General features: G+C 45.6%; 1 pseudogene; it reads left to right on the top strand.

The window, feature by feature from the left end:
• The first annotated feature begins 605 nt into the window (after window positions 1-605).
• On the top strand, window positions 606-1718 carry LOC125506248 (annotated as a pseudogene).
• The last annotated feature ends 11341 nt before the right edge of the window (window positions 1719-13059 follow it).

The following is a 13059-nucleotide window of genomic DNA, read 5'->3' as shown; positions in this document are numbered from 1 at the left end:
TTATTCGTTTCCGTAGAAACACCGCAGACTATATTACATGTCTAATATTTGAAATGGGTATCCCAAAAAGAATTCAAATGTGTATCATGAAGTTAAAATAGTTCTATTATTAATTTATTATACACAAAATAAAGGTCTTTTTATACTTATTCAATACGCGGGTTGACGACTAAGCATACATAGGGCCAATTGATATTGACAGGAACCAAAATCAACTTGTACGTTCAAAGTTGGCGGACGCAGTCGTGGTTGTCATCGTCACAGTCAAACCGGCCAGAGACCATAATACTTCGTTATACTCCCTCCGTTTTTATTTACTTCGCATATTAAAGTTGACTGAAATTAAACTTTCTAAAATTTGACCAAGTTTATAAAAAAAAATATAAATATTTACCATAACAAATTTATACTATGTGGAAGTACATTTGATAATGAATCTAATGGTGTTGATTTCTTATTGTATATGTTAATATTTTTGTCTACAAACTTTGTCAAAGTTTATAAAATTTGACTTTGACCAAAACTAATATGCGGAGTAAATAAAAACGGAGGGAGTATGACATGCATGCCCGTCTCAACCATCCTCCATCCTAAGCGATCAAGCCTCGACCACTCAGCACGTAGACACGTACATAACCCAAGCAATCATCCTCCACGCGCGCGGTCATGAGCGGCGGCGAGCTGGTAGAGACGACACCGGAGGCGGCGGTGGTGGTGGGTTCGCGGTTCTGCGCGCCGGCCGCCACGGCGTTCGCGGTGACCAAGACGATCAGCGTGACGGGGCGCGACTTCACCGTCACGGACGCCCGCGGCGCGGCCGTGATGCAGGTGGAGGCGGCCGTGTTCAGCTTCCTCCAGCACCGCTCCCTCCTCCTCCGCTCCTCGACGCGGCGTCGCGCCGCCCCGTTGCTCACCCTGCAGGACCCCACCCTACTTAGCGAGCACGAGGTGGGAGGCGTACAGGGGGGACAGCACCAGCCGGAGGAACCTGCTCTTCGTCGCGGTGAAGACGGCGCCCGTGCAGCTCGCCAGGACCAAGGTGCGCGTGTTCCTCGCCGGCAACGGCTCCAGCGAGCGGGTCCCGGACTTCGCCATCGGTGGCAGGCTGGCAGCTACTACGCCGGCGCGTGCACTGTCTCTGCTGGAGGCGACGACTCCGACTGCGCCGTTATCGCGCAGATCAGCCGCCAGAGCACGGCTGGCGGCGCGTTCCTCGGGAGGCACACGTATACCGCGAGGATCAACCCCGGCGTCGAGCAGGCATTCATCCTCGCGCTCACCGTGATTCTTGACCAGATGCATCACTAGCACTGGAACCGATCAATCGCGGCAACTTCCTTTGTGAATCATTTGTTCAAATACCATCATTTTCGTTGTGAAAAATCACTAGCATTCGACCGAGGTGTTTTTTTCCCTTTCTTTTGACAGGCAAGGATGTTCTCTTGTTGTGCAAAAACAAATTCGGTCCTGTTTATTAAAGGGGGGAGTTGCATGTCCGCCGGTGACCGGATTGATCTCATCCAGAGCCGTTGGATTCCACCCGTGAAAGCTGTTAGTGTGACCCGCCAGTTTCCAAAATGAGCCATGTTGCGCTTGCCGGCTGCAACATGACCCATGTTGCGTTTGAAAAAATATTTGTGACAGTGCATTGACCGGACCTGTTTGCAACACGAGTCATGTTGCACTCCTCGGTTGCACCATGATCCATGTTGTGCTCGGGAAATCCGTCATCCAACCCCGGTCTGCAATATAAGTCATGTTGAGCTTGCCGGTTGAAACACAATCCATGTTGCAATTGGAGAAACATTTGCCTATTGCGCCTGGGAGGGAGTTGAGTTGTGGGCCATTTATCAAACTCACATCCAGCGACCGCAGAGAAGGTCGACACGCATTGATTTTTTTTAAAACATACAAATGTTTCCCGCTTTTAGTGGGCTCTATTTTCAGAGTCAAAACTGGAACCTTAGGATTTTTTTGGTTGTTCTGATTTTTAGATGAGACTGGCCCAATATCTTTTGAAATAGACAATTATTTTCATCCTAAAATCATAATTTTTTCTAGCGATCCTAATGGTCATCCTTCCAAATAGAAGTTTTAAGCACAATAGACTGTCCATGGCAACATGTAAGCATGTAAGAGTTGTCAAATGGAATTGGTGCCCACGATGGTTCATCCGCACCTTCTCCTCTTTCCTAGACGCCCGTACCATTTCCAACGAATCCTTATTTCTTAGGTTATTTGAATCATGCCATATCAAATGTACACTCCAAAATGTATTGCTGTTAAATTTTACATTCACCTCTCCAAATCTGGGGATATAATGTCAGCCGAAGTGTTGGCTAAATATTTAGGCTGAGACGGTGTAGCTTCTGGACTGACAAAAGGATTGATCTCCCATTTTTTTTATTATGTGAGGTTTTCCTCATACATTGCCTCGAGTCAATTCTTATCTTTAAGTTCTACCTTATTTGTGCTAGTGCAAGGGTTAAGATTTACTCGTACCATCAATGAGTAGAAATTACCCCCCCCCCCCCCCCCCCCCCCCCCCCCTTGCTTTGTAGCAAGCTCATTTTTTCGATTATAGTTCATTGGTCTGTGCACAGAGTTATGATATGGATGCCTTCTATTTTTTTAGAGGAAACTTCAGATATATTCATCATGTCATGGTAGTCTATACCTACTAATAAAGGAAATAGATATTCTTAGTCCATCATACTATTTTGCATAAAACCCTTGATGTTTCTGATAATCAACCCACAGTCCAATTTTAAGTCATTTTTTTTGTTTTTCCTGAAAACATACTGCTGTTTCTCATAATGAACATGCAGGACAGTTTTAAGTCAGGTTTCGCTTTACAGGAAACCCCTTGATAATTGGGCTACCCGCGTTACATTTCAAATGCTTTTTAACAATATCCATATCGTTTAAACCCTAACAATAAATTTAACATGTTATATATGGAATTTGATTAGAAATATGTGTAAAATCTGAATAAGATGTTATTTTATATGTTAACGATTTCTATAATGCTATTTAGGACGTAATCTTAATCAATAGCGCATGATCTGTTTTTCTTTCATATCGACGCCGATCGGCATTGGAAGCGAACACCTTAGCAAAACCGAAATTGGAGAGGAAAGTTACCATCTATAACCACACATGCACGTCTCATCCAAACCTTATCGGAAAAAAACATATTTCATATCTTATACCGAGAGAGACGTCTTACGATTGACAACATTTAAATGTGTTCGGATAGTGTGAGCATTAAGGCCACCGTTAACGAGGGTGCAAAGGAGGATAAGTGGGAATACAAATGTGATGCCATGTATTAAAAGAAGGGACATGGACTTATTTGGGTCTTTACTCATAATTATTGAGTTAGGGGAGTGTGGTATGTTTTCTCCCATAGTAACGCACAGGCTCATTTACTAGTACAAACAATACGAAAATAATAAAAATTATATCCATGTCCGTAAACCACCTAGTGACGACTATAAACCTTAGAGCGAGTCGAATGCTCGCTGCCATCATCCCCCCCCCCCCCCCCCCCCCCCCCCCCCCCCCCCACTGGAGCGAGGCCAAACTTATTGTAGTAGATAGTCAGTAAATCGTTGTGCTAAGGCCTCACAGGACCAGCACACTAGAACAACAACGCCGCCGATGAAAATAAGTATAGATCGAAAGGATCAAACATGTAGACAAACGAACGAAGACTGCGCCCGTTAAACAATAGCTCCCATTTCACTTTGTTCGCTCGCTCACTAAAACAAACAAATTTGATCGATCGATCAACTTGCCTTGATTGCATTTTGCCTTTTTTCCAGCTGTGTTGTACTGCTTCGTTCAGGAAAAAAACCGGCCTCTGGTTTTTGCGATTTTGAATATGTTCATGAAATAAAAAAATGGATTTATTAAATGTTCGTGGGCTTTAAAAAGTTAATGAAATTGAAAAAACACAAGTAAAATAAATCATGAATTATGAAAAAAGTTTCTTTATTTTTTTAAAAACTTTATCGATTTTTTCAAAAGTTCATCCATTTTTAGAAAGAGTCATATATTTTGAAAAAAGTGCATTGATTTTGAAAAAAGTTCATAGATTTTGAAACAGAAGTTATACTATTCAAAAAAACTTCGCGCATTTAGCGGAAAAAGGAAACAAAATGGGAAAAAGAAAAGAAAAACATCCAAAACGGTTCCAAAAAAAGAAAAAAAATGAAAGAACAAAAGGTGGGAAAAAAATAACTAATTGCATTATGTGAGTTGGGTCAGGTCGTTAGCGCAGCGACCATTGAACCAACATGTTTCCGATTCGAATCACACTGGGTGCTTGTTTTTGCATGTTTAAATAGAAAAAAAAAAGATGATTGGCCGACCCAGCATGGAGGAGGGGGTCTACGCCCTAGTGCAGAAACAATAGTAACAAGCGCCGTTTAGGAAATCCCAGAGGCGTTCGAGCTGATATTTACGGTGAATTATTTGTTTTATCAGCACGTATTCTTGACCTTCATTTAAAAAATAGTTTTTGATATAAGGTTTGTAATAGTTTTCAGTAGGCTGGACGGACGGCAGCGGAGTAGTTGCGCTGGCCGCCACGCACAAAGAAGAGGAGGTGAGTCAGAGGAGACGCGGCGACGCAGAGGGAGGGTGAGGGAGGGAGGAGAAGAGAGATAGAGAGAGGAAGTGGAGCCGGATATTTTCTAGGACTCTCCTAAAGGACATACATCATAGTCAAAGTAAAAAGCAACTGATTCACTGGACCATGGCTAACGAGGACCACCTGACAGCCACTCTTGAAAGAAATGTGAATGTAAGAAAAGAATGAACGATTTACCACACGCCAACAACCAAAACCAGGCTACAAGAAAAGGATTGAACGACCCAATGAGCATAGTGCACGCGGGTGCCCCCAAATGGCGGGTAGCCCAGCGTCGTTTATATGTTAGATTGTTCAATTTAACTCACCGATGGCTCTATCAACACTAACTATTGATGATTATCTAGATAATTCTGCATATAGTCATTTGACTCTGGAGATTAAAGCCCTTATGGTTAATAAGGAGTTTGTTCCATAGAAATTACATCATGATCAAAATGACTAGCAGATTGTTGGACAATATACATTCGTTCTGAACGTACCGCAGTTGTGTCGTGTGGTTGCAGAGAAGGCCTCTATGTATCGAGTAACTCTTGCCTCTTAATTGTAACTCTATTATTTTAGAATAGAACTCTTTTCCTCGCAAAAAGTAAGACTTATCTTAGTTGGATGGATGAGCCCCGAACTGTCTGGTTTCTAAACTCGTGGGGTTGTAATTCCTGTTTATTTCAATAAACTGTTTATGCCTGCTATGTTGGCCTTCAGTGAGGATGTTTGAACCTGGTTATGTTTGTTGCTTGTTGTACTTTGTCTGGTGACTTTATTTATAAACTCAGGGTATGACTTTTCTCTAAAAAAATCAATTTTGTATATAGAAGAAGAGTACGAGACCACACGGCTCCTCCGCAAAGGCAATGAAAAAAAAATCCTTTTAGCTCTGAACGGCGCTCATATTAGACAGCTAACTTGTCAGAGGCAGAGAGGAATGGCAGCCGGAGGAGAGGCAAGGATGGGAGGAGAGTCGGAAGGCAGGAGTCGGGCCCATGTGAGGAAACGGCCGGAGGTTGAAGGAACTGCTAGAGGTATCTGTTCTCGAATTTAAATCGGACGGCTCAAGAAAATCAACTTACACAAAAATAAAAAGGAGACTGAAAGCAACCCCTTAATTATAGGAGAAATTTGTCTTGTGCGACAAGGAAATAATCACGAGCAGCCAGTCCCTTAATTCCCGGTTATGTACTAAACAACCAGCCTCCTCCATCTAAAACTACTATCTCCATCGATCTATTATCGGTGCAACCAATTCCTTCCTCTTTAATTGCGATCACGAGCAGGTAGCCAGTCCATCAGCGGGAGACATGCCGTGGCCGTGGGAGAGTACGGCGGCCCTGGTGGACGCGCGCTACACGACGACGCTAACGGTGACCAGATCGAAAACCCCGCGGGGCTACGGGTTCGCCGTGACGGACGGCGGCAGCGGCGCGGCCGTGATGCAGGTGGAGACCTCCTACTTCGGCGGCGGCCGCGATCTGCGTTCGCTCTTCTTCCTAGGCGCCGCCACGCGCCGCCCCTTGCTCCTTGTCGAGGAGTCCCCGTCCCTGTTCAGAGCGGGCCGGCGGTGGGAGGCGTTGAGGGGGCGGTGCGCCAGCCAGGCGGACCGGCTCTTCCTTGCCGTGGACAGGGCGCGTTTTTTCTTCGAGCTGACGACCAACGTCGACGTGTTCCTCAACGGCAACTCCTCCGGCGAGGGGGAGCCTGATTTGGCCGTCCAGAGCAGCGACTACGGCAATGCGATGACCGTCTCCCGCCGTGGCGCCGCCATCGCGAAGATCGACAAGAAGAGGAGCACCTTTTGGGCCGAACTGGCTGGAGAGCGCGCATACAATGTCAGGGTCAACCCGGGCGTCGACCAAGTGTTGGTCCTGGCACTCACCGTGGTTCTCGACCAGATGCATAATCCTGACTATGTATCACGCTGTTCATGCGGACGTAGAAGATAACTAGAACTCTTTTTTTTTTAGCATCAGTACAGACACAAGCGCTCATATACACGCGCATACACTCACCCCTATAAACGCACGCATGCACACCCTATCCCTATGAGCACCTTCGAGAGACTGAGCCGACATATTATCTTAAGATTTACGAAGTCACTGTAGGCGCCTCGTCGTCGACGGGAACGTCTCCTCGCACTGAAAATGCATCGCCGAAAATTCTGAAATAAATCCAGGAATACTGCGAGCATCAGAATTTGAACCCTGATGGGTTAAGGATACCACTGTCCACCTAACTAACTCAACCACATGTTGATTCGCATATAACTAGAACTCTTGATTACTGGCATTAGAAAGAAATCAAGTGTAAGTCAAAAGTTGATTTTTTATCTTTGTCGTGTCTTTATCGAAGTTTGAAATAGCGGCAGCCTAATCTTTTTGTTAAAATTGGTGCTAAATACCACTATAACCGTTAAATTGTATATATTGATGCTGATGTCCCTCCAAATATTTAGAACTTTGGCTTTAATTAGGGGAAATAATTCACGTAACTGGGGAACTCCGGAAGAAAGGGTGACCCGGGCTTACTTGGTCTTATACCTCCTTGTTGTTAGGTTGATCTCTCTCCCGTTCGAATCCAACGGGTCAAACGGGCCCCTGACTCGCGCCTTGATCGTGGGCGCCCAACCAAACCATGATCGGTGGGCTCCTGTGACCCGCGCTATATAAACAGAGGTGGGGGCCGGGGCACGACTTACGAGGTTAATCGCTGTCACAAACCCCACTGACAATCCCTTCCGATTTAGGGTTAGCGCGGCGCTTACGGGAAGCTCCACCACCGCCGCCATCTCTCTGCCATCACCGGCCCCTACTTCACCATGGCCGGTGCTGGATCGAGTTCGTCTGCACCAGCAGAAGGTAGGTGTACCGGAAAGATCTAGCATACACGATCCAAGTGGGTCTATCAATGGTATCAGGCCATGCTAGGCTATGATTTTCGGTGCAAAGTATAAACAGAGAAAGAAATATATCCCTCCCCCAAAGAACCCTAACCCTAAAAGAACAATAAGGGCAAAGGGCAAAGAAATCGCGCCGCCGCAAGGCCGCGCCGTTCCTCTCAATCCGGACGCGCATCGGCAAGCCGAGGCGCCGGACGAAGAACCACCGGAGCTAGCTCAACGGCTTGCCGGAAAAGAAAAGAAAAAGGAAAACACAAAGGGGGGGGGGCAGCACTGCGGCCAAGTCCCTTGACAGCGGCGCGCCCGCCGCAAGGGAGGACGCGCGTCCGGCGAGGAGGATGGCAACGACGCCATCTGGCCGAGCTCCGCTTCCTCTCGCTGCACCTCTCTATCTCTCTTGTGAAAATGGAATGGAAGGGGAAAAGGGAAGGTGGCTCTCGCGCGGTGCGGTGGCTGCACGTCATCGCCGGCGGAGCCCCAACCCGGTTGCACGGGAGCAGAGGGCTTGGCCGCGCCTCTCTATCGCTCTCTGTCACAGGATGGAAGAAGGCAGAGAGAGAAAGGAAAGGTGCGCCACGGCGCGGCGCGGCGCGGTGACTATCTCCGGCGACCGGACATGGTGTCCCGATGACCTGGACATGGGCCATCGCCGCTGCGAGCGAGAGGATGAGCGGCGTGCGGGAGGAAAGAATGGCTAGGGTTCTCTGAGTGGCGCTGGATCGAGCGCTTTTTGCTCAGCCGATCTGCGCGCTGGATCGTCGGATGGAATCCGACGGCCAGGCTGCAAACCCTAAGCCGCCGCTGGGCCTACTGGGCTGAGAGGGTTGGACTGGCAGCAGTGCAGGCTGGGCCGAGGCCGCTAGCCGCGGGTGCCGCCGCGCGCGCTGGGCCAAGGCCAGCAGCCGTGGGCGCTGCCGCGCGAGCTGGGCTGGGGCCGGCTCTGCTGCAATTTTTTTATCCCTTTTTATTTATTCTCTATTATTTTTATACATTTTTATTCAAAAGTACAGAAAAAGAAAGTCAAAGAAATGTTTCTAAAAAAGTTCATGTTTTTTATTCATGTTTTTCCGCTGCGTAAATAATTAATAGTGCTCTTTTACAAAGAAAATAAAAGTTTAAATAGAATTATGTTTTTAAGAGCATGTTAAAGTGATTATTAGAATGAATATGATTATGTTATGTTTATGACCAATGTTATTAATAACATGATCATGTTTTATTATTGAAATTTAAAGGTGCCTTTATTTCTAATTTTTGCCCAACGGTAATATAGATTTAATTGCATAGACAATTATATGTTTAATTTGACCAACATTAGATTAATGCATATGATTGTTATATTGATGTCACTTACATTGTGATTTCAGGAGGCTTTCACTTGATGAGTTGCCTAAAAGAAGTTCTGACACTCAGAGGTGACAATCACACTGAGTGGAGGAAGAAAGTTGAACTGGCATTTGTCTGTGCTGATCTGGACTGGGTTCTGCATGAACCACAGCCGGTCAGACCTACAGAACCAGTAAGAGAGACCACTGATGATGATGCTGCATGGGCTAAAAAGAGGGGAGATTATGCTCCTTTGGAGATGTCCTACATTATAGAAAACCAAAAGTGGGTCAATGCAAACAAAAAGTGTGTGGCCTTTATAAAGAATACAATTGAGAGCACCATTGTGGGCTCCATTGTAGAGTGCACTTCCGCAGGGGAGTTGCTTACAAAGATAAAGAGCCAGTTCACTGGCTCTTCAAAGATATATGCCACCCAGGTGTTAAAACAACTGGTGACAGAACAATACATAGGTGGTAGAATAAGAGATCACATCCTCAGGATGAGCAATATGGCAGCAAAGCTAAAGCCCATGGATGAGGATCTGGAGATCAAACCAAAGCTCTTGGTCCACCTGGTCATGGCTTCACTGCCAAAGGAGTTTGAAACTTTTGCTGTGAACTACAATATGTCACCTGGAACATGGGACATTAAAAAGACAATAGCGATGTGTGTCCACGAAGAGGACAAACTAAAAGCCTCACATGGTGGTACACTCAACTACGTGAAGGATCACAAGAATACGAACTACAATCAAACAACAAAAGTTCTCCTTCAAAGCCACAAGGAAAAGCTCCCTATCAGCATCAGCGCCAGCAACAACCTTTCCCAGTGGACAAAGACACTTGTCTCCACTGTAAGCAGACCGGGCATTACAAGAAAGACTGCCCTGTTTGGCTGAAGTCCTTAATGGCAAAGCAAGGTAACAACATTGTTTCCTTAGTTAATGAATCCTTGTACACACAGTTTTCGAAATCTACTTGGTGGATTGACTCAGGGGCAACTGTTCATGTTGCAAATTGTTTACAGGGATTCCATTCGACCCGGATTACGCTAAGAAGAGAAAGAGGCATTGAAGTAGCCAATGGAATTCAAGCGGAAGTTGAAGCTGTCGGTGACGTCTCCTTGGAGTTAGCTGATGGATTCAAGCTTCTACTTAGAGATGTTCTTTATGTTCCTTCATGTAATAGAAACTTAATTAGCGTTTCATGTTTGGACAAAGAAAATTATGAGTGTTATTTTGGACATGGCAAGTGTGCCATATGGTATAATAATGCTTACGGGGGTAATTCTTTACTACATGATGAGCTTTATTTGTTATCACTTCGTGAAAAAGTGCATTCTGTATGCAATGTGAATGAACCTATTTCCGCATCGAATAAAGAATAAAAGAAAAGAAAGAGAACATTCGACTCATCAAAATTATGGCACTGTCGCTTGTGCCATATTTCGAAGGGGAGAATAGAAAGATTAGTCAAAAGTGAAATTCTTCCTCCATTAGAATTCTCAGACTTAGAACAATGCATAGACTGCATTAAAGGAAAGTATATAATGTTGGGGATCGTAGCAGAAATTTAAAATTTTCTATGCATCACCAAGATCAATCTATGGAGTAATCTAGCAACGAGGGGAAGGAGAGTGCATCTACATACCCTTGTAGATCGCTAAGCGGAAGCGTTCAAGTGAACGGGGTTGATGGAGTCGTACTCGTCATAATCCAAATCACCGATGATCCTAGCGCCGAACGGACGGCACCTCCGCGTTCAACACACGTAAGGTTGGGAGACGTCTCCTCCTTCACTATATATAGGGGGAAGGGAGGAGGGGGAGGCCCCCTAGGGTTCCCTAGGGGAGGGGCGGCGGCCACAGGGGAAACCCTAGATGGGTCTGGGTGCCCCCACCCCCGAGGAAACTTGCCCCCCAAGCCGGGAGGGGCTGCTGCCCTAGGGGTGGCGCCCCCATCTCTCCTGGTTACGTGAGATGAGGTGGGAGGGGCGCTCAGCCCCTTAGTGGGCTGATGTGCCTTCTCCCCATGGCCCATAAGGCCCCCAACGCTTGCCGGGGCCTCCGAAACCCCTTTCGGACACGCTGGTCATCACCTGGTACCCCCGGAACAATTCCGGACTCCAATACCCTTCGTCCAATATACCAATCTTCACCTCGGACCATTCCGGAGCTCCTCGTCATGTCCGGGATCTCATCCGGGACTCCGAACAACCTTCGGTAACCACATACTATTTCCCATAACAACTCTAGCGTCACCGAACCTTAAGTGTGTAGACCCTACGGGTTCGGGAACCATGCAGACATGACCGAGACAACTCTCCGGCCAATAACCAACAGCGGGATCTGGATACCCATGTTGGCTCCTACATGTTCCACGATGATCTCATCGGATGAACCACAATGTCGAGGATTCAATCAATCCCGTATACAATTCCCTTTGTCCAGCGGTATTGTACTTGCACGAGATTCGATCGTCGGTATCCGATACCTTGTTCAATCTCGTTACCAGCAAGTCTCTTTACTCGTTCTGTAACACATCATCCCGTGATCAACTCCTTGGTCACATTGTGCACATTATGATGATGTCCTACCGAGTGGGCCCAGAGATACCTCTCTGTTTACACGGAGTGACAAATCCCAGTCTCGATTCGTGCCAACCCAACAGGCACTTTCGGAGATACCTGTAGTGTAACTTTATAGCCACCCAGTTACGTTGTGATGTTTGGCACACCCAAAGCACTCCTACGGTATCCGGGAGTTGCACAATCTCATGGTCTAAGGAAATGATACTTGACATTAGAAAAGCTTTAGCAAACGAACTACACGATCTTGTGCTAGGCTTAGGATTGGGTCTTGTCCATCAGATCATTCTCCTAATGAGGTGATCCCGTTATCAACGACATCCAATGTCCATGGTCAGGAAACCATAACCATCTTATTGATCAACGAGCTAGTCAACTAGAGGCTTACTAGGGACATGGTGTTGTCTATGTATCCACACATGTATCTGTGTTTCCTATCAATATAATTCTAGCATGGATAATAAACGATTATCATGAACAAGGAAATATAATAATAACCAATTTATTATTGCCTCTAGGGCATATTTCCAACAGTCTCCCACTTGCACTAGAGTCAATAATCTAGTTCACATCACCATGTGATTAACACTCACAGGTCACATCGTCATGTGACCAACATCCAAGAGTCTACTAGACTCAATGATCTAGTTCACATCACTATGTGATAAACACTCAAAGAGTTCTGGGTTTGATCATGTTATGCTTGTGAGAGAGGTTGTAGTCAACGGGTCTTGCCATATTTAGATCCCTATGTATTTCGCAAAACTTTATGTCATATTGTAGATGCTGCTACCACATTCCACTTGGAGCTATTCCAAATTGTTGCTCCATTATACGTATCTGGTATCTCTTCTCAGAGCTATCCGGATAGGTGTTAAGCTTGCATCGACGTAACTCTTTACGTCGAACTCTTTATCACCTCCATAACCGAGAAACATTTCCTTATTCTTCTAAGGATAATTTTGACCGCTATCTGGTGATCCAGTCCTAGATCACCTTTGTACCCTCTTGCCAGACATGTGGCAAGGCACACATCAGGTGCGGTACTCAGCATGGCATACCGTATAGAGCCTATGACAAGAGCATAGGGGATGACCTTCGTCCTTCCTCTTTCTTCTGCCGTGGTCAAGCTTTGAGTCTTACTCAACTTCACACCTTACAACTCAGGTAAGAACCCCTTCTTTGACTGATCTATTTTGAACTCCTTCAAAAACATGTCAAGGTGTGCGTTCTTTGAAAGTATCATCAGGCGTCTTGATCTATTTCTATAGATCTTGATGCCCAATTTGTAAGCAGCTTTATCCAGGTCTTCCTTTGAAAAATACTCTTCAAACAACTGTTTATGCTTTCCAGAAATTCTACATTATTTCGAATCAACAATATGTCATCCACATATACTTATCAGAAATGTTGTAGTGATCCCACTCACTTTCTTGTAAATACAAGTTTCTAGCAAACATTGTATAAACCTAAAAGCTTTGATCACTCCATCAAAACATATATTCCGATTCCGAGATGCTTGCTCTAGTCCATAGAAGGATTGCTGGAGCCAGCATACCTTTTAACATCCTTAGGATCGTCAAAACCTTTTATTG

The sequence above is a fragment of the Triticum urartu genome, chromosome 5 (assembly GCF_003073215.2).
Source record: "Triticum urartu cultivar G1812 chromosome 5, Tu2.1, whole genome shotgun sequence".
Lineage (NCBI taxonomy): Eukaryota > Viridiplantae > Streptophyta > Magnoliopsida > Poales > Poaceae > Triticum > Triticum urartu.
Note: the sequence above shows the minus strand (reverse complement) of the source record. Positions and strands in the feature narration are given on the sequence as shown.